We start from the raw sequence: 25,825 nt of genomic DNA, 5'->3' as shown, positions 1-25,825 counted from the left end.
GTTAAAGCAGGCAGATGGAAACTAATTTCAGCTAACTGTATCATAACATTTCCCAAATATGTATATTTAATGGAATGATTTTTCTTAAGAAAACACTGATCTGAGAAATGAAATTGATGTAGCCAGACCATGAAGCAAACCAGCCTAGCAGACTGGATTTTGAACAGTCTAAGGATATTTTGTTACAGAGTTCATATTCCAAGCTACTGTGACAAGCAGTTGCTAATTCTAAAAATATTCACTAAGAGTGGGCTAATTTGTGCATCACTGAAGCACTGGTCCTTTTTGCTGTCAATGTATATTTTGCATTTGCAAGGGAAGAGGATATACCGGTTTTATTATTTATTAAAAAAGAAACTGACAGCTACGCTTCTTAACTGAGAGTAATTTTGTTCGTATCTACCAGTATCCTTGTGAGTGCAGAAGGCATCTGAAAAGGTGCCACTGTTAGGTGGTTATGTTTTATTTGCCTTTACTACCTCTCCAGAAGTATTTTTTTTTTCCAGTTTTAGGTGTGTTTTGTTTTTTTTTTAATGAGCTCCACCAAACAGGTTTAATGCTCCTCTTCATTTTCAGCCTTTTAGATGATTATGCAGGATTCATGATATCACATCAGCAGAAGCTGCTGTAGATTGATGGGACCCCATCAACCACCCTGCCCACTCAATATTATAAAAATTTGTGTCGTCAGTGGTCATGACGCTCGGTAGGAAGTTGCCCATTTATGGATACTAGAGCAAATGATATCATCACAATAGGTGGCTCCTGTCTAAATAGGATCATTTGTGAAATGACATTACAGGCATTTATCTGGGAAACAGGAGACAGAGGCACCTGCTTTATGTAATTGATATCCTGGGGAATTACTGTGTACAATAATCAAGAAAAATCTTCATTTCTAATTCTATTATGTGGGAAAAAAAACCCCTCTTTTTTCTGCCTGCATGAAACAAACCCCACTTCCACATGGAATAAGCTCCAGACCATGTTTTCTATTATGCTTGAATATATGGGACATGCATTGCAATCCTATGCTTGCCACACTGCTGCAGTATACTTGTTTTGCAGAGCTCTGTAGCAGGCTAGTCAAAGCTGTGACTAACCAGACCCTTGGATACATACTCTAATCTCTGGCCTTTATTTTTACAATGAATTTGATTTGTTCAATGATCGAATATTTTTTCTGATTTGTGAGAAGCTTCATGCTCTGTGTTTGGATGCTGACTGCAATACAGCAATAGTCTTTGAAACGGTAAGTCAAAGATGACTCATTTCTTACTCTTGTGCCTTCAATTTATACTTTCTACAACACCATCTCATCAGGTAGAAAACTGTGTATTAATTAACGTTGAAGTAGTTAATTTTCAACAGATGCTTTTCCCTTCCCTCCCCCCGGTACTTTGCACCATGGGGTTTTTTTCCTCCTCATGAAAGCAATAGGTTTGAACTGTTTTTAAGTAAAAGGCTTTTACTCTGTTATTTTTAATAATATTGCCAACATTTTTTCCTATTCTTTAATTTCAACAGTAAAAAAGAAAATAGATCACACACACAGATTTGGAACTTAACATGTGATGCTAGAATACGATAAGTTCAGTTCAATATTAACCTTTATTACAGAGAACACAATTGGAAAAGCAAGGATCGTTTTGGGGATTTATACTTCAGATAAAGTAGAAAGGTTTCAGTTTTCATTTGAGTATTAATACAGTCAGATACATCCAGTTACAAGAGCCTTTATTTTATGTGAAAGCATGGAGAGAAAATGCCTTACAAAAAGACAGTTTTCTTTGTAATGCAGCGTGCAGAAGATTCAGTAGTACTCCTTATCAAGTGCACTACATGAGATAAGAGCAAAAACCCCCATATATTTGCTGCACAGTGAAAGGAGCCTTTACATTATAGAGATGTTGCTAACAAAAATGCTGTCAAACAGAAATATCCTTTGAAGAGCTTTAAAAAAGTGCTGTGATCACACACATAGTGTGCACTCTTTTGGAGAGCTGACATTAATTGTACAGTAAGGGTTAAGATTTGGTACAAGAATTTTTTAGAGAAACCTGCCTTTAAGCAGAGGTCTGGAGGATCACTGGGTTACTGGGTCTCCTTTAGTAAGATTAATTCAATCCTGGTTTTAGGATTGGCAACTTTCAGCAAGTGAACAGTGTTCAGATGTCTTGAAATGTTTGGATATGGGAAGTATTCTCTGTATGTATGGGGTTTTTTCCCTCCCATGTCTTAAACTTTTCAAAAGTAGAGGTTTGGGTTTTTTTTCCCATGAGTATTAGCCCTTCTAGTTTTGGATATGCCTATCAAAAACATCAATAAATCTGTATTTGCCAGTATAGGTTTCTGATGTTCAAGCAAAATAGCTCGCTCTGTAAAAGTTTATGCAGGAACAAAGCCAAAAAGGAAAAAAAAAAAAGTGAGGTCTGTATGATATAAGAACAAAGGTACAGGCTGGCCGTCATCAATTCACAAGTTGTAATTACTGTTGCTTTTTCACTTCTGTGGAGAAGTTGGAAGGTTTGATTTCTGTAGTACCAATGTGATTATTTTACAAGTATGCATCAATATCAGCTCTTGCATTTGCTCATAATTAGTTCATGGATCTGTATCTGTCATGTTTCCCTGTCATTTGAGGCAGCCTACATCCTTTTTATTTAGCAACAAGTGATCAACATGATCATGTAGTGTCCAGTGCAGTACATTTAAAAATGTACCTGCTGAAACATGAAAAGAGTTAAACAATATTTACTAGGTGTTTCCAATCTGTGTGTTTAGGAAAGTTGGTGACTACCGGCATCCTTTTTTGAATGAAACACGCTATTTAAAATGCTAGAAGGCATGTGAAAGTACTTCAGCACATGAGACTATTAAACAGCAGCGCTCTGCCTGACATTACCCTTCCCTTTTGCAAAAAACCACAGAATACAGGTTATTTTGTCTTAATAATTGCATAAATAGATCTGCCTAATACGTTTCATGGAAGCTACTTCAGTGTAAATGCCTCTTAAATTGATCTAGAAAAATTAAGACATTTCCACAGATTTCATTTATGCATGTTAAGCAAAAGCTGAAGAAAACTGGCATATACTGAATGTAGAGGCCAAATTACATGCTCTGTAATTCAGGCATACAACTGTTATGTAGCTTAGCTGATGAAATTTCAAATATTGAGCAGTTTGCAGGGTGCATCTTTCAGAGAATAAACATAAAGAAATCATTGTGTAGTCACTGCTTTTTGTAGTCCACTTACTGTTCTGGAATTTTATTTTTAAAAATATTGCATTAATAGATTTCTGCCAGTTTTGCACCTGTCTTATAATTTACATAAGGAAAGTAGATCTGGCAGCAGCTTTTAAAAAATAATAAAATAATTTAAAATTAATAGGAAGGATAATCAACATAATTGAAGTAATAAGCATGCTGAAGGGCATATAAATACAAGCATCCCATCCATTACGTTGAAAACAGTATACACAGTTCTTAAATCAATTTAACAAATATAGAAAAGGAGGAATGACCATAGCACTGAGCATAGAATATTCCACTTCTGCTTTATCTAATAAGTTTTTAAATTATGTATCCAGGAGTCATACAACTCTGTAACATAGATTACATCATATGAGTTATGCTCCATAAATTTTCCTTATTATTTGTTGCATTCTATTATCGACAATATGTTACAAATCTCAGCCATATCTTTCTGAAAACTTTTTGATCTATATGCTTGGAATTTTTGTTCTTGGATATTTAATTTTATGCGTTTAGCTTCGTCATTGCAATAAGTTTACATAGTTAATAATTTGGTTCTGTTTTTGAGGAGAAAGGCTTGAATTTGAGCTGGAGTAAATCACGAATAACTGGACTTCTATACATTCAAGTTTCACAATTGTAGTATAAATGAGACCAGATAGATGTCTCTGATGTGAATATAAAAAGAGTTAAGTGTGCACACAAAGGAAAGAATATGGGATCCACATTTCCATGTTTCCTAATTGCTGTTAAAAATAAATTCCTAAAAAAATATTCTAGAGTAGTAAAGGAAAATTAGCTGGATTTTACACTCATTTTAAAAGGAAGTTCTGTTCATTGATTAGAGTTTAGTATAGGGTCTGTAAGTGCCAGCTTCATTTCCTTTGAATATCACAGGCAATATATATTTTCTTTTTATATATACTTAAAAAATTCTGCCCAAGGTCAGTGCAGAGGGCTGGAATATGTACAAAACCACACGTCCTTGACTGGAGACCCCATGGCTACATCAAATTGAATTGCTTCTAGTTTCTTTTTGTGTAATATAAAATATTCATACCTGCAACAATGAAAGATTTGCATGGATTGGTCCAATATGAATTATATCTGTCATATAATTTAATTGTCTTTGACAGATGCGCTTGCAAAATTGATATTAAAACCTGAAAATCATGCAGGACAGTGTGAATGCCAGCAAAGCATACAGAAAGCAGTTCTGAAGTACTGCTTTTCTACAGAACAGGAAGCAGTTCTGTAGAACAAAGTGGTTCTGCTTAGCAAGCTATTAATTCCTCTTAGCAGTACATTACCAAGGTACAAATAGGGTAACAAGTCTGTTACTGTCAGACAACCCGCACAGTAGAGCATTTAGTGATATATAGAGAATACCACGTAGTAGTTCATAGATTTCTTTTACCGAAGGAAAGTGAAACTGCGTTATAGTTACCACTAACATCTTAAGAGAAACTGTGCAATTAATAAATGTTACTGCGGTGTTTGCGGTAGCAATAATTACTTGCAGTATCAAAGTCAAAGATGTAAAGGTGACCATTGCCCATCAAAAGAAAATGAGAAGGAGATCCAAAGCAGAAAATCACTTGAGGATCATGCATTTCCATGCAATTTCTGAGAAAGGCATTCTTTGTCATCAGGTTCAAGTTCTAGGTGATCTGTATAGTAACGTGTTGTGAAACAGTCATGTATTGTCTGTCCTCCCAGTTCTTACCACTCTATCTATGATACAAGAGCGACAACATCTTTGATAAATTTCAGTTCATTTTCTAGGTGACCTGCCATCATCAAATCCTTGGTGTCTAGGGCTTGAACACGCTTCTGCTGAAGATGATGGCAAAACACTTACTGACTTAACTGGGATCATAAGGGCAACCCACCATTTAATAATACAGGCCAGAAAATATCAGGCTGCTTTTTCACTTGTCAGATCGAGGTACGGTTCCTGTGGGCAGAAATCTCACAGCAATTCGCGAAGAGGAAGGGCTCTTCCAGACCTCGTGTGCTTCACCTGGGGAGAGAGGAGGGGCAAGGCCAGGCCAGGCACATTGAGATAAATACTCCTGTAACACAGCGCAGACGACGGCATAGCGGCTGAGCGTGTGGCTCAGGGGAGCCAGCATACAGCGCTCCTCGGGCTGCGCAGCTGGGGAGCAGCGTGCCGATCTGTAGCACCGTGCCCGTGCTGCCAGGACCCCAGTGGAGCCTTGCGGTTTGAATGCAGAGGATCAAAAAGGAAGACAGGTGGTGGTGATCAGACCTTGCTTCCGCACACAGCCAGAGTAACTCCCTCTCTCTGGCTTCTCTGCTGTGTAGTGACAAGGAAACCCAGAGGGAGGCAGTTCATCTCCCATAGAAATTTTGCTGTGGGGCTGGAGGGGACAGTGAGCTCAGCAGTGGTTTGAGGAGTGGGCCCGGTTCAGATGTTCTTGTTTTTGTGGGAATCGGGCTTTTTCTGGGAGGTGCTTGTTCTTAGAAAGCCCTTCTTTGTGCTGGCTCTCTCCTTGTAGAGATGAGGCCTGGGTTAAACACCCCCAAACCTCACATCCCTCACCATTCACGTCAGCTGCATGGCTAGGAGAGGGCACAGAATTCAGGTGCTGTTCTGTACAGTTCTCCAGAGGTGATCTTTCGATCCCAGTTTTCTTCATGCATTTTTAGTCCTACAAATTTTATCAATGGCTCTTTAAGTGGGGTATTGTCATCTGGACAGTCATTCTTGCATCTGATTTATTTTCCTTCCCCCTGCCCAACTGCTGATAGGAGTAAGAGGCAAGAACTAAATGAAATTAAAGGCATATTTTTTCTGTTCATTCAGTGTGTTTGACAGCATTTTGTATCTATTCAGCCTCATTGTTTCCTCAGTGCAGTAATTTGGCTTCTTCCCATTTGTGCAGGCATAGTAGCAACTGAAAGGAGAAAACATCTTAAACCAACAGGAATTATACAGTAATGTCATGAAGATTGGCAGGCTAAATAGCTGAATCTCATAGGGACTCTCAATTTTATTGATTATATTGAGTCAATGGTATTTTTCTCATAGATATGTAGTCTCTATACATTTTCTTAGATTTAGTAAAAGCTTAAATATTACCTTACAATTAAACAATTAATTTATGCTGTTGCTCTGAACTGCCATCTAACATTTATTTTCGCCACATTTTAACTGCAGTTGTGGCACCATTTCATTATCCCTTTAGCAGATCGATCTGAAGAGGTCCATGTGTTGCCCACAGACACTTGTTCCTTCCCACTCCCTGCCAGAAGAGTGCCCAGTTGTGCTGACTTGGCTCTTTCTGTGGCTGCACTCCAAACCACAGCTTCGACAAGACTGGCTTTTTCAAAAACACACAGAGACAAGCCAAACAGGCCTTTTTAAAATTCTTTCCTTTTTTTGTGTGCGTGCATAGTTCCATTTGCTTTGAATGTACCATTTCACAGTTCCATTTTAAAGCACACCAGATAACTTTTTGATTAGCACAACTTGGGGCTTTTGACGTTGATATAGGAAAAGATCTGGAACTAGGAGTAAGACTAACTTCCAGTAAGAGCCTCTTAAATCAGATCTACAGCCAAAGAAAAATTAACAAGCTTGATAAGTTTACCTGATCTAAATGTTGGATTCCTAAAATAGATTGAATTCATAACAATTAATGACCTCTTGTGAGGAGATAAGTATCTGCAAGGTTTTTGCAAACAATTTTGATACAGTATTTCTCTTCAATATTACTGCAGAACAGGGTGGCTTTGGTTATCAGTATAATTTCTATTCTAGCAGCACCTATAAAGCAGATGAAGGATGAGGACTCCATGGAACTAAGCACTGTCTGAGCAAGACCTTGTTTTTATAGCAGGAAACAAAGATGAACCCCTTAGTATTAGCCCTTAGTATTCACACTGCAGCTATCAAAATGGGATAGCAGGGTGATGAACCAGATAAAATTCAAATTGGGGACTTAGGTAAGTATATATTTTTTTTTAATTAAACGTGTGGTAGAGAAGTTGGATGACATAGGACACTTGTCAGCAATAGTATGTAGTAGCATTGTGCAGTCTTCTGGGTGTTCTTTAGGTTTCTTGCGCGGGCTCCATGGGAAGGCAGTTCCATGGCCATGCTCTAAAATCCTATAGATTTTGGTGCAGTTCAGACCTTCATGGAGCTTTGTGGTTCTTACTACATTCATGTTAATATGAGCATTGTGTCTTATAATGCATCATTGCCTTATAAAGAAAGCAGTAGCAGTAACAGTTTAGGTGCACTCTGGATGAAAATGAGTATGAGCTTCCCCTTGCTCTTAGTGGGCTCTGGGGTAAGGACCTGTGGAAGAAGGAAATGGTTTCTAACATGGGGAACTCCCTTTCCCGGGACTGTACACATCATCTCAGCCTTTTGTGTTTGTTGCCCCTTGAAGCTAGTTGTAGTACTACTTCAATGGATCCCTCCTGTGCCTGTTGTGCAGTGAGTGCCTGCTTCTTATCATTCTCGTGATTCCCAGATAGGACAAAGCTGTCTAGACACTAACTGCTTTGTGTTAAACCACTCTGTCTGATCTGAACATGGGGGTTTATGGATACACCATGCTTCAGTAAGCAAAAAGAGATACATATTTATTATAATGTAATCCTGAGATTCACTTTTGATTTCTCTTGTTCTAGGATCTCATGTCTCCTGTACCTGGTCTCATACAGGCATGCTGTTACGCGTGAGCAGAGGCAGTCATTTGCTTACGTGCATGCACACACTCACTCACTTTCAGTTAGAGAGGCAGAAAGAGCAGTGTGTGCCTCCTCCAAGATACTGCCAGATCGCACAGGCCACAAAACCCAGGGAGGATGCTAAAAACACTAGGTGCCTTCCCTCACTCAGCTCATTGCCCTGCCCCGTGGCCACACACGCAGTGCAATCAGTGCCCAAGCCGGACACTGGAGCTCTAGCGATGGACTTGATCTCTGTTCCTAGCTTTTAAATGTGGGTACACAATTCTCAGATAAGCCTTTTCAGATTATATTTTAAATAACCAAACAAGTAAAAGGTGGATTTTGGACAAATAATCATTGTATAGTTGATGGGATTCAGAAATGAATAAGACTGTTGATAAGTAAATTTAAAATTTCCACTCTAAATTTATACATGAATAATTAGCAGCCTCCCCCAAACTCTCCTGCAGAGCTGCAATTTAACCAGTTCATAAACACTTCAGTCTTCACTGTTTCATGCAATGACACTGCTTATTCTGATTTCTGCAAGCCAGGCCCCTGTGGGACCAATAAATGATTTTTCAGAAAAGCAACAGAAGAGTCATACTAGCTTTTTAACAGGTTAATCCCTCTGATTCAGGTATTTTTATTTCACTTACATGCTCCTGCCACTAGCAGCAGGTAATAGAATGATAAATTACTCAGATATTTGGGAAAAAAAATCTGGGATATCTGATAAAAAAGGAGCAGGATGAGTTTGTCAGGCACTGTGGTGGAGGGTGGAAATGTGACCGTGCTGAAAACATTTTTGGTTGTTGAAAGGCCACGCAGTTTCTTTACAAGTCATTCCTCTGTAAAGTATGGATGATAATACTTCACCGGCTAGCAGAAGGCTGTCGTCTTTGAGGTAAAAGTGCAGAGGTTGCCCACTTGATATTTGGTAAGAACTACCAACACAAATCAATAGAAATATATCTCATCATGGTGTCCGCAAATGTTTCTGTCTATGCTGAGGAAGGGGAAATTATCTTCACAGAAGGGCAGATGCTTCCATTGTTTCTCTTCTGTCAGTTTGCTGCGACTCTGAAGAAGTCCAGTGAAAGAGACTCTGCATGCAAAAATTAGTGAAGGCACCTAGGAAACCTGACCACTAATGCACTCACTTTCAAATCTCTTCTTTGAGCACATTTTCAAATTCTTTAATTTAAAATCTAAAATTATAGCAGTAGTAAAGCAAGCACAGACTTAAAGACCTAATAAAGAATGCAGATTTGCATTAGCTTCCAAAAATCAAGGTTTTGGAGTTGAAAAGATATGGAAGATATTGACACTGGTGAGATTTGGTTTAAGACTATCATAAGGAAGTACATGGAGGTGCAGTTCTTTAACACATTCTGTACCTGTGTTTTAGTTTTGAAGCACTGAGAAAGCCAGCTAGCCTGAAAGGCGCCATTTATGCCCTACTGCATTGGGCATGAGAATGAAAGAGGAGGCATCATACCCACAAGTAGAACAGACACCTGGAAATCAGCTCAGATATTTGAAATTGCATTTCAAAAGAGTATTGCTATAATGTTAATTTAATGGCACAGTTTCTATTTTACTGATTTCAGTTCCAAATTCTGTTAGCAGTTAGATATCAGCCGATCAGCCGTTATATTTTTTTTTTTTCTTTAGTGGTGCCAGTTTTCTGAATACAATATGAACATTTTTCTCCCTATCTCCCAAGGGTGACATAATACATTTTTTGCTTTCTAGAATTTTCACTCATGTTAAATGGTTGTAACAAGTAAGTTTAACTGTCTTCAAATGGATTACTTTGAAAATACGAGAGGCTGCGCTTGAATTTCCAGGTAATGTGCCATTCAGAATCCAATTTGGGGTAGTCAGTTATGAAAAGATGAGCTTTCCATGGAATTGCAGGCAGGAGGACTGCATAGCTCCTGGTCACGTGCGTATGGCACCTGCGCCCCTTCTCCAGGGGAATTCAGACAAAGCTGACGTGCTTGAAATTTTTTCAGAGACATTGAAATCTGTGAACAGATCAAAACAGTATTGGATATTGAATAACAGAGATTCCTCCAAACAAAACAAATTAATGTTTTCATGCTTATATTTAAGTGGTCTTATTCGTGCAGCTGTGATGTGTCATGAACAGAAGAATAACAATTGAGAACAGGATTACTAGCTACAGTTTTCGATAGAGAAGGGGACACTGTGATTACCGTGCTAGCAGCTGTTCTCTTCAAACGAAGGACACTTTTACGGAGAATTTGTATAGAATATGAGAGGAATAAAATAAAGATATGCCCAAGTAAAGGGAAGTAGGGATCTACCAAACCTTTCCTAAATCTACAAAATCAATAGATTCAGACAATGGACTGAGTATTCTATAGGCTCGTTTCAAAATGATGTTTGTGTGATTTTCATTTTCTTTCTAGCAAAAGGTTATAGATCCTTATAGTCAAATCACTGGGGTATTTTCTAGTGGGCAAAATTGTATGTAAGAGTACCCTGATGTCCACATAGAAGACATAAATGTGGGTCTTTCTGCTCAACATGTTGCTGCCTAAGGCTCCAGCCTTGGCCCTTAACTGACTTGTGAAAAGCATCTCTCAAAAGTCATATTCATGGAGTTAGGGGGTAAACTAAGAAACCAGGAGAACGTTAGCTGTTTTTCAGGCATTCAAAACCAGGTTAGACAAATTATTAATGAGAATGCTCATGGAAAATTTTAAAATACATGCTCTAAAACTCACTTGGTTTTCCTCACAGATTTTATATATGAATATCTGGACAAATCAGAATTATAATAGCCTTGCATCAGCTGGAGCCTTTTTCTGGAGACTTAATAGCTTTTTTTAAATCTCTATTAAAACAAGGATAAAACAAAAAGTGGTGTTGCATTGGTAATGGCAACATTAAATGAAGAAAAGAGCTTAGTATATTGCAAGAACAAATGATACAGGATAGATGTATTGCAGTAATAAGATGTGGGTAGCATATGCTGTTGAGGAAGGAAAAAAGTAAGCTCTTTGCCCCAGAAGTATGCATAAATCTGAATCGAGAGCTGAAAGATCCTTATTTTCAGCAGGACAATATTGATTCATGTAGATTAATAAGAACATGTTTGTATATAATCTACTTGTAAAACCTGAGATCTGGTTTGGTGGAGAGGTTAGTGATTTAGCATTTATAAGAAGCAGATTATCTTTTGAATTGCTAAGGCATCAGTTTAAATTATTCCAAGTTTACATCGCTGTAACTAAGGCTTAATTTGGAGAGTTCATTTGATTTCCCTATGTGTTAGCTTGGACTAGATTGCTCATTCGCACAAAATGGCCCATTTCCCACCTACTCTGCCCGTAGTGTTCTTCTTTCACTTGCCACTGATGTACTATAGGGGTTAAACATGCCTCTTCCAATGCCAAAATTAGTTGTCTAGGCAGAATATTGGAATGTGTTTCCCTACACTGCTATCAAAATCTTGCTAGATAACCTTGAGCAGGGGAAGGCTTTCACTGTTTTCAGTCTGCAGAAATAACAAAGAGCAGTGCATTTTCCACAGAGCTGTTTAACAATTTTTTTGAATGTTGTTGTTATAAAAGACAAACATTCCTCTGTTAACACTTTCTGTAATTCTTAGCTATAATTAGACACCTCTACAGTTGTGATATATTTTTGTATTGATGACTTAAAGCAGTGCTTTTTCCTTAATTAAGAAAATATCTGATGTGCTGCTGTATTGAATTTGTAGAAGAGTGTACATTTCTAATTTCAGTGCTTGTGATGGGTTGAGTTTGGCCAGCTGCCAGACACCCACCCAGCTGCTCTCTTACTCCCCCTCCTCAGCAGGATGGGGTAGAAAATAAGGTGAAGAAGCTTGTGGGATGAGGTAAAGACAGCGAGTTCATTTACCAGTTGCCGTCATGGGCAAAACAGACTCAACTTGGGGAAAGTTAATTTAATTTCTTGCCAATTAAAAATAGGTTTGGATAGTGAGAAACAAAGGCAGATGAAAACAGTGCCTTCCCCTGGCCTCCTGCTTCCTAGGCTGAACTTCACTCCTTCATACTGGACTCGTCTGCCTACCCCACCCCAGGTGGTGCAGGGAGATGGGGAATCGGGGCTGGGGTCACTCTGTAACAGCCTCCCTCGGAATATTCTTCCTCCTCACACGTCTCCCCTGCCTGTGTGGGTCCTTTCACAGGCTGCAGTCCTTCAGGATAAGTCAAAGATAAGCACGGGGTTTTCACAGGCTGCGCTGTAGGTATCTGTTCCACCATGGTCCTCTCCACGGGCTTCAGGGGAATCTCTGCTCTGGTGCCTGGAGCACCTCCTTACCCTCTTTATTCTTTCACCTTGGTGCTTGCAGGCAGTTCCTCTTGCCTTTTTCCCCTCACTTCTCACTTTTGTGCAGTGTTTTTCCCCCTTTCTTACACAGGCTCTCCCTGAGGCCCCACCACATCACAAGGCCACAGGCCCGGCCGTGCCCTGCGGGGGTGGCTGGAGCTGGCGGGAACCGGCGGGAACCGGTGGGAACCAGCTGTGCCCGGCCCGGGGCAGCCCCGGCCGCTCCTCACAGGGGCCCTGCAGCCCCCGCCAGCGCCTGGGCACCTGCGCCCATTATAGCACCTTTTTGTTTAAACATGTTTAAAATAAAAAGTTCTTAACATATCTGATTATCACAGTATGGAGCAGCAATTTAAAGAGCGTTAGATAATATGGATGGTGTGTAGGTAATGATGTGTCGGCAAACCAAACAGAAAACTCAGTAACATAAGCTTTTTCTGCAGTTGCATCCTGCCTTTTTCTCATGAGAGGGAAAGAGTGTAGGGCAGACCTGCATGAAGAATGAAACCTTGATTTGACATTTCAAAGTTGTCCTGAATTTCTTCTGTTTAAAATCTAATCTATTTTATTCTGATTATTATTGGAGACTTTGTTCCACTGATTTTTGAAAGTGTCACAGAAAGTTTCCAGGTAAGGAAACACAGTTTTTAGTGAACTATTCCAAAACAGTTGTATTTTGATAAATTTCACTGTTTCAGTTCATAAAAATTTTCTTTTAAATATTATTGTCCTATAGGTTTTTTTAGAGAAAAATCCTCAAGTTTGACAGCACGGATCAACTATTTCCAAAACATTTCAATATGATGAAAATTATATTTGCAGAAGCGATAAGTTCCATGGGGTTTTTTTGTCCATCTTTGATATGGTCCAGACCATGAGCCGTTGTACAGTATCCAATATGGTAGAAATCAGGGCAGAGGGGCATCAGAGTAGCCTGTGTGGCTTGGTGTCCTCACATCAGCCCACAAAGAGGGGATGAGAGTCTTCCCTTAGTGCTTGAGAGGGAACCAGCCCCAGCTGCTCACAGGGAACGTCTTCCACATTGAGGAGAAATGCCTCGCTGGCAGGCAGCTAGTCCGATTTGCAGGTAGAGGTTTGACTGTGTCCTCAGATGTGGGTTGCTCCACAATGTATTAGTGTAGATGATCTTCCAGATCACTTTGACTGGAACTTGGTGGTAATGCGTAGTTCCTTCCTGTACTGCAAAAGCGCACAAAGAGGGAACAAAATGATTCACATCTTTAAAGAGGTCCCACAGCAATGGCAGAACTATGCAGTTGTAGAGGAATGAAGCTGGGTTAATTAGTATTGATAACACACAGCTGTGGGCTGGCTTCAGGGGCGGTGGGTTGGCCGATGTAGATAAGGTGCAGCTGTGGCTGGTTCTGTTAGGTGGTTGGGCAGCCAAGGAAGAGGGAGCAGCCAAGGAAGAGAGATGAGGAAAAAACAGAGAGTAGAGTGGGTGGGTGTGTAAAAGACCTTGTTGCAGCCGGCTGGTTTGTTTGTGCTGTGACATGCAGTTGCATATTTTTCAGATTCCTGCTGGCAGTTACACCTGTGTAAGTCCACAGAAATCTACATGTAGCCTTGTGTAGGCTACAGATACATGAGAATGAATATTGTGCTTATTAAAACTATGATTTCTGTGAAGTCAAGCCCAAAACAAATATCCAAGAAAACTGTATGTTTCCAAAAGAAAGTTAGATACCAAGAAAAATTGTGATTGGGACATCTTGGGACTATCCTGATGACATTAATGTAGACAACACATGCAAGCAACACATACAATCTGTATGGTTTGTAATGCAGTTAAACTGTCTGAATAGAATCACAGAGGGCATAGTAGGGTGTGCTCATCCTTTTTAGGAGGGAGATAGATATGCCTTCTAAAGAAGCCGTCACCATGCTATTTGTGGTGTTTCGTTGTGCTGTGGCACTGAAATGCAGGGTGGAGACATGAAATGTATTGTGCCTGTTTTCAGTTAATGCCTTTTCTTTGTAGGTGTCTTGATTTATCTATATAGCTTTCTTTTTGATTATTGCTACTAACTGGGTAATTGGCATATAAATTTTTCTAAGAAATCTCTGATTTTGCTGCAGATCTGTCATGCAGTTTCAGTGGGATTGACCACTGTTTCTTAGTGCAACTTTTTACTAGATTTTTTATATATATATATATATATATCCCTTTTCATCAAGCATAGCTCCATTATTTGCTGCAGAGGAGACATATTAATGAGGAATGCAAGAGAAGGAGGTCTGCACTATGGTGCAATGATGGCAGGAGATCAACGTGTTAGCTTTGGAGAGCTGTGGTCCACACTAAAAGAACTTCTGCCTTGAGCAGTTCAGCTTGTGGAATAGCAGTACTGTTTTTGAGCCAAACAGACATTTATTTATTTATTTATTTATTCATTCATTAATCTTACTGATCGGCTATGGCGTCAGGTTTGGTCAAAAGTCTGAAATTACCGTGGATTGCCTCTTGTTTATTTTACTTAATCATATTTGTTTAGCCATAATGATGCAAAAGGAGGAGGAAAATATTAAGAAAAGTAACTCCTGAAGGTAGACTAATAGCTTGTATACAGGCAATTAAACTTACAAGGAGATGCACATGGTGCAGACTTACTCTTGCCAAAGTTTCACAAGCAGGCATTTCCAGATTCTGGACAAAAATGTTGCACCATGCTGTGTCAATCTGTCTGCGTGTAAGGCTGACTGTCTCTTGGATGCATGGTTATTCTTTAATATTAGGAGCTTTACTCAAGCAGAATTACTATGCAACATATTGCACATCGCTGTGCCTTGCTCAAAGTGCTCAGGGCTAAATCCAAGTCTGGCAGGAAAATGAATGTGTTCCTTTTCTGCTTTATTTTATTTTAATTAAGGAAAGTAGTAAAGTTGTTCAAAGCAGCTTGCATTAAACATACAAAATGCAAAACCTCAAACTCACTCGCTTAAATATGTTCACAATCAATATGTTATATGCCAAAGTGGTAAAATAACTAAAGGAAGAATATTGCACTATGTTGTCCTGGACAGATTTAAGAAGTCTATTGTAAAGCTGTTTATATTTACAAAATCATCTCTCCTTACAAGTAAGATGTACTGCCTGCAAATTTTAGGAAAGCACGTGAACTTAGAATGTTTATCTAAACTCACTGTGTGAGTTGATGCTGATCCATTGTTGAGAATATATGTAGAATATATGTACATACGTATATGTGTGCATGTATGTATATATATATATTATTTGTATAGGAAAAAACTGATGTGAACCTGTTGCACGCTACAGCAACCTGTTTCAGTCTCCATCTGAGCACTGCTCTGAAGTGGGGAAAGATCATTATCCTTATTTTAAGAGTTAAACAGAGGCTCTGTCACTTCCCTCATGTCCCTTAAGAAGCCTTTGGCAAAGCATGAAATTAAACCCATTATTCACCAGTCTCACACCACAGCCATAACCACTGACCTGAATGATGGACACACTGCAGTAGTCTTCAGTCTTTCATAAAAGTTATTCATGGGGTTTTTTTTCCCCACATCTGATAAATGCATGTGACAAAACTCTGTGACAGCCAGCATGGCCAATGTGTTATCTCCAGTAATTGGGCTAAAACTTCATATATCTTGTGCTGACTCGGACAGCATTGGCTACCTGGATAATTTGAATTTCTGGAAAATTTGGGTCTGCATGCATCTGCAGGGACAGAAGATCTGGCAGAGATCTTTGGTCTCACTGTTCCTAGAACTGAGATTAGGAAGATTCAGCTGTGATCTGTCTGCAATATGCCTAATACAGTCCTGGGACCAAACAACTTGTTAGGATGACTGATACTTGCTACACAAGTATCCAAGCATACAAGAACCATTCAGGTCTTGGAATAGATTTGCCTCTTAGCTGAACTAGTAAGAGTATATGGAAGGGTCCTTTCTGGTTTGTCCTGTTTGCACGTCATCTTCATACATGCATGTAAGCATGACACATTAAGTCATTACTGGGAACTCAGTGTGCATTATAATGCCAAAATCATGCTGAAGTTCCATCACTGCACAATGCGGATATGTGCTTTTGATGTGACAGATCTAATATCAAAGAACACACCTCTAAGTTGTGATAAAGCATTTAGTCAAAGTGTTTTGATAGCCTCCTATAAAGTATCATACTTACTAAAAGTAAGTGTCAAGCATGCTTCATGGATAATAAAGACTTTATTGGATAAGCTACAGCTAATTTTCTCCTGAGATATGTCAACACCATTCCATCTAATTTTATCTGGAATTGCAGTAATATATGATCATGGTGTTACACATCAGCAACTGTGTATCAGGTGTTGTGGCACACTCTTTCTTTCTCAGTGTTATTTCTTAGTTTTCCTTCGGTCTGACTTCTATTAATAAAGTAGCACGGGTAGTGACAAATGTTAGTAATTTACCTTTCTCATTACCTTGTTTGGAAAATGGGTAAGGGGTACAGGAAAGAGGAACTTCAAATTATGGTATCCTTTCCTCATTTTACATCAGTATTTAGAAGTAATCAGGAGGCATAAAGTTGTGATCACAGTGAAGGATATGACGCTAGAATATTTGAGATCACACAGCTTATTTGTTTTTTCCTTTAGAGGTGACAAAGAAGAGTTTAAGAGATTCCCTAAAGGAGGAACCTAGCATTGTGTCCTCTAGAAAAACACACTTCTGTCAGTACCTCTTATTCTTTGAGTAAATTTTGTGTGAGAAATGGCCTTATCAGTAAGACTGATGATGTAGACAAGAATGGCACATATAAGCAAAGGTATAGGATGATATTAGTGATTATCCAGCACAAATGTCAATTACAGGGCCATTCCATTAGTCCTCATAAGAGCAAAAATAAATCCCAAGGGTTTTTTTTTTTATTATTTCTTTTCCTCAGAAAAAAAATCAGCAATGTTAACTATTTCTCATCGTCTTCTGCATCCCTTTTAAAATATTTTTTTTTTGCATATGTACTCATCAATTTTAAGTTTTTCTGGAGCCCCCATGCAGGCAGCAATGTATTTGTGACCCTGTCTGTGAAATATAAGTGACTGTAAGCAAGTTCACTGCTTTCAGCTCAGGTGCACAGACTGGAGAACCTGTAGTACAAATGAGTGTTTAGCTATTCACGCTTCTCTAAATTCCCATCTTTTTTTGAATGCTAAAAAGCACAGCTGGACATAAGCAAGACATAATCATGCTTATTCCTATTTTTGTGTTTTCTATCAATTTTGGCAACTGACTGGAAGATGCCATGCTTTATTAATCAAAGGATTGTCTCTGTCCTCAGATGAATCCTGATGCAAGACTTCAGAGAACTAGAGAATCAGTCTGCATCCTCTGGCAGACCTGTAATGCCGTTTATGAAGATCAGAACTGATAAAACAGATGCATAATACTTGGTCGCCAGTATGTCCTCTGAATCTTTTTACTAACATGGGTGCTGTGTACAGAACTCAGTTACATGTGACGTGCACACTAAGAAGCCCCAAAATAACTCTGTTCACTTGAAATTAAACCTTCTCTTTCCTTCCCATCACTGATACATCTTTCTAGAGCCCTTAATTCTTGTTTGCAGCTGGGAAGCCTCATGCTTGTCATCATTTCCGCAATCCTTATCTTCCTGACTAAGCAGCCTTAAAGCGGGTAGTTGTTGTGGAAGGGTTAGACATCACCACAGCGTTATGGCATACAATGCCTACCAGGAACAGGCCTGATTCTTCTGAAGGAGCTTTTCTCTTTTGGTGCCTGACACACATTCTCTTGATGCAGCCCTCGGAGAGGCTCCTAAAACTGCAGTGACCTCTAGCTGAAAGTTAGCAGCAGTTATCAAGTTTAGTTCACTTGTGTAGCACAGGCAGAGATGTCTATGCTTGTTTGTACCCCAGGCAGTGGAGGCTGCATGACAGTCTTTCTGCTCTTTTGTGGAAACGGAGCAGAAACAAATTGATGGGGAAACTGCTAATTGATAATTTTCCCAGCATTTTTGTTTCAGTAGAAGAGGACACAGAGTTCTCTCTGGTACTGGGGAGCTCCACACATAAGGAGTATCTTTAGGAGAGGAGCTGAGGGTGCTGAGGTCAGTCCAGCTGGCAGACTGTCCCTCAGGCTGCAGTAGCCAGGTCTGGGCAGAAAGTCAGGCAACAGCAACCCAGCTTGTGAAGCTACCAACTGGCACAGGTCTTTTGGTCACATATGAAAAAACTCTTTGCCTGTAGCTTCAGGTCTGGCATGAGGAGAGGAGTCTTTTTTTAATCCATCCTGTGTGTGGGTTCAGCTTCTTAAAAATAGTCACTGCAGCTGTACCCTGTAAGTCTCTGTTCATTTGAAGTAGAAGGGATGCTGAGCAGGTTTAAACTGTAGTCCCTTACTGAAGCAACATCTCCCCCCGGGTTTTAATTCTCCTGGGGATGCCTTGTGCACAGGCCAAGACAGGGTTCTGCATATGGGCCAATATTCATATGAATACATAAGCACTGTGTCTAAAGCAAGTGTGAAAATGGTACCAAGAATTAACAGCACATTGACTAGGGCTTTCAATTATTCATTGAAAGCTACTTCTATTCCTTTTTGGCATTATACTTAGAAGTGTAACCATGCATTTTCTTCAGATTTTATGAATTAGAAAATCATAGGATTAGCCAGTCCATAAGTTAATCCTGATATATGTTAAGTAACTCATCTGAAAAACGGATGCTTCCTATAGGGGAAATGAATAATTAATTTTGTTTTCCTGCTTAAAAAAAAATCCCTCAGGTGCTTTTCTGTTTTCTGCTGAAGCAGAAATTTTTTAGTCCTCTGACAATGTCTTACACCCTCCAATATGTCTTGTTTCTATGGAGACACCAATGAACTGCAGCTTGCATTCTTCTGCATATCACAATACAAGGTTGCTTCAGAATTCTCCCAGTGCTTCACTCCCTTCTCTTTTAATTAGAAATTAATCAATAGGTTTGGTACTTTTGTCTCATACACTCACATATACATGCACAGACATGTATGACTGTGACTGTGCACCCTCTCTAAACACAACCACAACGTATGCTTTCGAAGTTTTATTTTAGAGAACGGCACATTTTATCTTGAGGCTTGTAAGACCGTAATTCTGAGCTGTATTGGATGGCAGGGTGGGAAGATGGGTATCTTGTATGCAGTAGATGAGATGGGAGGATTTTATGATGCTTTTTAATAGTAAGAAGAATGTGTGGAGTTCTGGTATGGCTTTAAAATATACTGTTGGGATATTTGAATTTCATTCTCTTAATATTACTGAAGTTATTGTTTAGCTCCATTGTCTGCCCCCCCTCATAACTGTTATGTGACATTTCTCCCCTTATCTATCCCACACCAAGTGGTGAATTAGTGCATGATTGTTCTGTAGATCTAATTCACCAAGCCATATTCTTCCTCCCCTGTGCATGCAAGTTTTCCTCTTTGGAACAGAGGAAAGTAAACATTTGTGTGGCAGAACAGAAGGTGTTAAAGGGCATAAGAAAGAAACTATGCATTTTTATTTTTTTTTAAATAAATTCTATGAACTAAACAGTATCTTTAATTATCAAGTCAGTGAGACTGAAATGACACCAAACTAGAAGTTGTATGGTGCTGTTAGTGAGTACCTTTAAGGTCAATAACAAGTGTTCTCTTCCTGCAAGGTAGTCTGAATTATTTTTCCCCCCTACTATAGCACTAGCCTATGCTGGTACCCTGAGCTTTTTATTTTCTTAGCTCATATTATATTGAAATAAATAAAACAATTCAAAATAGCATTTGCAGAGGCCTCACAACTGATAAATGTTTACATAAACCATCTGGTGATGGCAACAGATTACATCTAATGCTCAGTTTATGTACTCATGTGATGAGATGTATGCTGAGCAACTTTTTTCTCGTTTTTTCTCTGTGCGATGCAGCTGTCTGTCTCCTCCTGCTGTCTCATACATTGATTGTGGTCTCCTCTAGGCAGAGTATGTTTTTGTCTTCCATTTTTTTTTCAACTTCTAATGGACTTTTGAAGTTAAAGTTCTGTAGTGCTACAGCAACTAGTAATCCAATGAAAAACAGAGTTTTGATGATACACTGCTGGCCAGTATTTGTTGCCAATATGTTTGTATATATGCTTATACATGCATGCATACAGATATATGTGTATGTTTGCCTTTTGTTACCCTTTTTGCTGTCAAACTGAAAAGCAAAAAATACAACTAAGCCTTTTTTATATGATTTCAGAAAGAATGCTTTGTTTGAACTCTATGAACATTTATTGCACTCTCAATTTATTTCAACTATTCAGTATTTTTGTTAACAGACAGAAAGTAAGGTTTAAGCTCTAAATGGCCCAGAGCATTACTGCTTTTTCAAGGATAATAATTGTAGCTATGCAGGCTAGCACATAATGGTTAAATATATCCTTGCTTTTGACAGAAGCTAGTGGAGATGGAACAGAGATGAACATAGCTTATTAAATATAGCTCTTATGAAGACTGCTCTATAATTACTGTGATTTTTCTTTGTATCATTATGATCGTAGGCTGATGAAAACAATGAATCGTGTGCTTTCAAGAGGCCAAGAGCTATTCAGCCATATAGAGAGATCATACCTAGAGTAACAGCCCTGTTAGTTTTCTTTGAGTAATCTATGTAAATAATACACTATAAAGGTTAGATAGGTCCTTTCACCAAAGCTCCTTCTTCCACTGATTAAGAGTTAAAAACTTAGAGGAGAATGCTCCAAGGAGGACTAAGAATGTTTCATTCCATGAAATTTCATACATATCCATGAGCAAATCTTTTGATACTCTTTTTAATTGAGACTACTTTTAATGGCTAAAAAGGGATCTGCTGAATTTTTTGCATGTCTGGAAGTGTTTTCTGAGATGAAAACCTCAGAATGAAATGACCTATATACCCAAAATGTTACGAGTACAAAAATGCCCAGTTGTCCTTTGCTATCAGCTCTGAAACTTCACAGGTCAAAAATAGATCCAGGGACCTGGATTCAGATATTCTCCATCTTTTCTAACCCATGAGAGATTTCCACACTTTTTGGCTCTGAAAGAAGAATAAATAGCAAGGGTGTGTTCTTGCGCTCTGGATTATTTCCTTTTGCCCCAGGTCTGTGTTGATACTCTATGTTAGGAGTAGTGAACTTAAGCTGTTCAGCAAAGACCTTGGACGGTGCTGAAGTCCGTTGTTTTCAGGAGTGCCCTTGCTTGTGAAGCTTTCCCTCTTGTGTGTTTACTGATAACTAATGTTTTAGAGGCAAGAATTTTGACACTTAAAAGTTTAGCTGCTAGTGTCTACCTAGTAATGAAGAATACTAACTTCATTTTATTATCTTTAGATTTCCTGAGGCAATTTAGGTGTATCAATACTGAGCAGTATCAATTTCAGATTATCAGTATGAAGAAAATGTGCTTGAGAACAATCAGAAATTTCAAAGAGAAAGTTAGAGTTCAAGATTCATTGTTATTCACTGTTGTGCTTGTAGCGCTGGAAGGAAGATAGGGACAGGCATGACTGAGATCAGGGCTGAGTACACTGCCTTTTCAAGCTACTGCTTGACACCTCCTCCTGCAAATCAAGCCAGCTTTGTGTTAAAGACATTACGTTTGTTGCCTTGGCTACATGTACTGGAAGACTTACCTGAAGCCTCATGTTCCTGATAGTTGTTACATACCTTCTAATTTCTAGCCTAATCTATTCTCAGTCTGTTTGCAGGTCACCAGTAACTATTAGGTAAAGTAGGTATTTTCCTTCTCTGTGTTTATCTATTTTTGATGTTCAACAGAAAGACACCTCTCATGCTTCCCTTAGTTATGCTGGAAATGTATTTGTAACTGTTTGTGTCTGTTGTGCATTCATATATATTCACACTATGCGTGTTTATTTAAGCAAATAATATCTTTAATTTCATATTATTTGTCTGTTCTTATGTACCTTTCTGCACAGCTTTTAAGCAACTTTTTTTTATCAAAAGTTTTATAAAACTTTTGTTTTATCAATTGCATGGACTTAATTCAAATATCTCAAATCTGTAAGGGTAAACTGTGGTATGAAATAGTCAGTATGAAGAGGTAAATAGAAAGAAGAACTGAAGTAGTTTAAAACCTATTCTGAAGCAAATCCAAGCTTTCCTGTAGGTGTGGTTTAACCAAGAACAAATACATAAACGATCAGCTTTTCTATGGCAAGTTTTCCCAAATGGCTTTCTGGTAATACCATCAATATCAGTCACTTCTACAAATAATAACTTATTGAAACCAATTAAAAGGAATGATTTTGACAAATGAGCTTTTAGGCCTTGCTGCAGAAAACTTGGCTGATGACACATTCCAGTTATCCAATGTACTACTATAATGATTGGTCTCTGTTTCAGCCTTATTTAACAGTTTTGTTAATAGTATTAAAGAAAGCAAGTGAACAGCATGTTAATGAAGTCAGCAGATGATGTAAACAGCAGGAAACAAGATACTTAGAGATCAGAAACATGAGCAAGAGGAGTTATCAATGTATCATATTCAGATTGGGAAAAAAAGAGAAGCTAATGCATCTGGGATAAATTAGTTCAGAACTGATTTTATATTGCCAATACATATTAACTATACAGAAATGTACACACTAAATTACACTAAAACATTTTTTGTCTGGTTCAGAAAGGTCCGGTTTGTGATCCGTGTAATACCTAAAAGGGCAATACGTGTCTTCAGAAGAATGTGTAAATAGATTGTGCAAAGAAGCAGACAAGTGATTACTGAGTTTTACACAAACAGGTGGATTGTAGTGGTTGAGTAAACTGATTTAAGAGAAAAGACTGAAATGTAATGAACATGTAGACAAGGAATGGAGAGGAAGACTACTATAATCCACATGCCTGAAATATCTGTAAGCATTTAGAGAAAATATGGCTTACTTGGCATTACTAAAAATTTTATATCGTATCAGGAAAATGTTCTTTATTAGGTGAAAGCAACCTTTTACCATATTATGTCAAGAATTAAAAAATAAATACATAGAGGCTGTAAAGCACAACCTAGCATAAATCAATGGAAACCTAAAATAGACTGTAGGCTGCTGCTCACTAAAATGTGGAAATGCTGAGTCTCTTCGACAGCCCTCAGGGTGAATGTGTGTTGCAGAGTCCCTAAATTGTTAGATCTAACTGCTTTTTTTTTTTTTTTAACTTCCCCAACAATATCCAAATTATAGGAGAGGAGACTTCCCAAGTGCTCCATTCAGCAAGCCCGATCCCACACAAGCTCTACAATACTTCCCCTTCCCCGGTGTGGTGACATGCACGCTGCAGGCAGACTGACAACTACCTCCTCCAGTTAGAACATATAATCATGAATACCCTTCTGAGCTCATTTAAAATGTGACTAACTCGAGCCTCAGCTCATACATTGTCAAATCCCACTTGGTGAGTCTTGTTCCTGTTCCAGCTGGAGATGGGCCCACGCTGGAATTTGGGAATCTAGTTTTCACGTTCCAAAACTGAACAAAGAGACTCGGACTCATTTCTAGCCTTAGCCTCTAAACTGCAGTCATGTCTGTAAGTAAAACGCGGAAACACTAGTTGTCTGGGTAAAATAAATGAGTGATGATTTTAAGAGAGATGCTGTGGCTACTCAGTGTAGTAGCTTCCAGCTTTTTGGTGCTGTTCCCAGAAATGCTTCAACCATGGTGAGGAGCTCAATTCTCTAATTAAAAAAAAAAATTGTATCAAATATTTTTCAGCTTTACACTCTCAAATTAAAGCTTAAAAACCTCCAAGGAAGGAAAGGAGGCCAGATTGGAGGGGGAGGAGGTGAGAGGAAGGAAGCGGGTGGAGAAAACCACTATATTCCCAAGATGCAAGGAAAGTTGAAAAGTAGAAGAAAAAATATATTAAATCAGTGTAAACTAAGAGGTAAGTTTAAGGCATTTTTTTACATTGAATGTATGTTTTGTTGCAGTATTTTTAGCAGTTAACTTCTGTATACTTTAAAAGCATTTATAATACATTAAAGTGAGGCAATTGCTTTTATTTCAATTTCTTCTGCAATAAACTTGATCTATGTTTTTATTAAGACCTATCAAAGGATATGTTGTGCTGGGATTTTGCTAGTTTTTTGCAGTTGCTGTTTAAAACTCTCTGTTACCTCAACAATGACCTACATGAAGTGAAGCAACATCCCATGGCAGCAAACAGGGTGGTTTGTTGTAGAGCTCAGCTGCAAAAGTTAATTGTTTATGGAGATTTAATGGGTATCACGCTCCTCCTCAACTACCTGACTGTAATTCAGTAGTGTATTGGTGTAGCTTAGTAGAAGAGCCTCTGAAGTAATAGATTTTGGTATAGTTAGGAAGATAGTTCATCTGTGTTCTTAACTTGAGGTCAGAGCAGTGTCGTATATTGTTTATTAATGTTGTTGCTGTTATTGCTACTTGGTGTGCTGCCTATACAGGGGTTGTGTAAGTTAAGTTTTGATCAGAGACCACATGTCAGCAGCTGAATAGTAAAGTCTGGTGCACTTAAAAGCTCATTTGTTACTGGGATGTTTGTTGCTATACTGCCAAGAGCCTGACAGAGATGCAGCAGAATTAAAATATTGCTGGTTAATATGACTGTGCTTGTGTTGTAACGCCGTGTGGTACTGAAGACTTTGTCACAGATGAGTTTAGAAAGGGAACAGAAATCTGGAAAAAGTAGAGGCAGCTGTAAGGAGGTTCTGCATAGTTATATCAGCTGGGCAGTGGGGAGGCAGAGATGTTCCTGCAGCCCTCGGTACTTACTACATATATAGACCAGGTTATTTGCAGCATTTTTATCTTTGAAGGTTGGGAACAGGGTAGAGCAAGTGTGTGACAGCTGCCGCAATAGGGGAGAGACCAGAGCACTCGGTAGCTGATGATGAACAACAATATGAGAGTGGGTGATTGTGAGGGCTTGTAGGGAGTGCTGTCACCTTCCTCTCTGATGCTTATCCAGCTTCTGCTGTGTGTAGTCCTCCCAGGCTGGAGGTCGTACTATGTTTAAAAGCTTCTAATGTCTCAGTTGTTCGTTACTTTATCCAGTCTTGGTTTTTAACCTGTTTACATTATTGATTTCAAAAATATGTTATGGAAATGGGTTCTATAAATTAATCACATTGTCTTTAAGCCTCCTGTTGGAGGATTTTACAGATTGCCTTAAGTGTTTTTACTGTGAAAAGTGAATGGTATATCTCACAGAGATGCTTATCATTGCCACCTTAAGCTGTCTAATTATAGCCTGAAAAGTTGTGGTCTGCTTAGATTACCCTCTCTTTCATATGTCTGGTCATTCTTGTCCCTCTCTGTACATTTTCTAGCTATGCTGTGTTTCTTCAGTGATTCAGATGAAAACGTTAGTGGTTTGCTGCCTTCTGATGTCTAACGACTATCTCCCCTTGCGTCCTCTCACCGTTTAGCCTTCCTTCACTTTTCAAAATTTTTTTTCAGAGTTGAACTGATTGCTGAAATATTT

At 38.7% G+C, this 25,825-nt stretch overlaps 1 long non-coding RNA gene across 1 annotated transcript in view; it reads left to right on the top strand.

Annotated features, from left to right (window-relative positions):
* Positions 1-1,101: 1,101 nt before the first annotated feature.
* The window catches only part of LOC130151778 (uncharacterized), a 181,941-nt gene continuing 157,217 nt past the window's right edge, over positions 1,102-25,825 (top strand). The window contains exon 1 of the long non-coding RNA XR_008822708.1: positions 1,102-1,252. This is a non-coding gene — a long non-coding RNA (uncharacterized LOC130151778). The remainder of the gene's footprint in view (positions 1,253-25,825) is intronic.

The sequence above is a fragment of the Falco biarmicus genome, chromosome 6 (assembly GCF_023638135.1).
Source record: "Falco biarmicus isolate bFalBia1 chromosome 6, bFalBia1.pri, whole genome shotgun sequence".
Lineage (NCBI taxonomy): Eukaryota > Metazoa > Chordata > Aves > Falconiformes > Falconidae > Falco > Falco biarmicus.
This window is presented reverse-complemented; position numbering and strand designations above follow the sequence as displayed.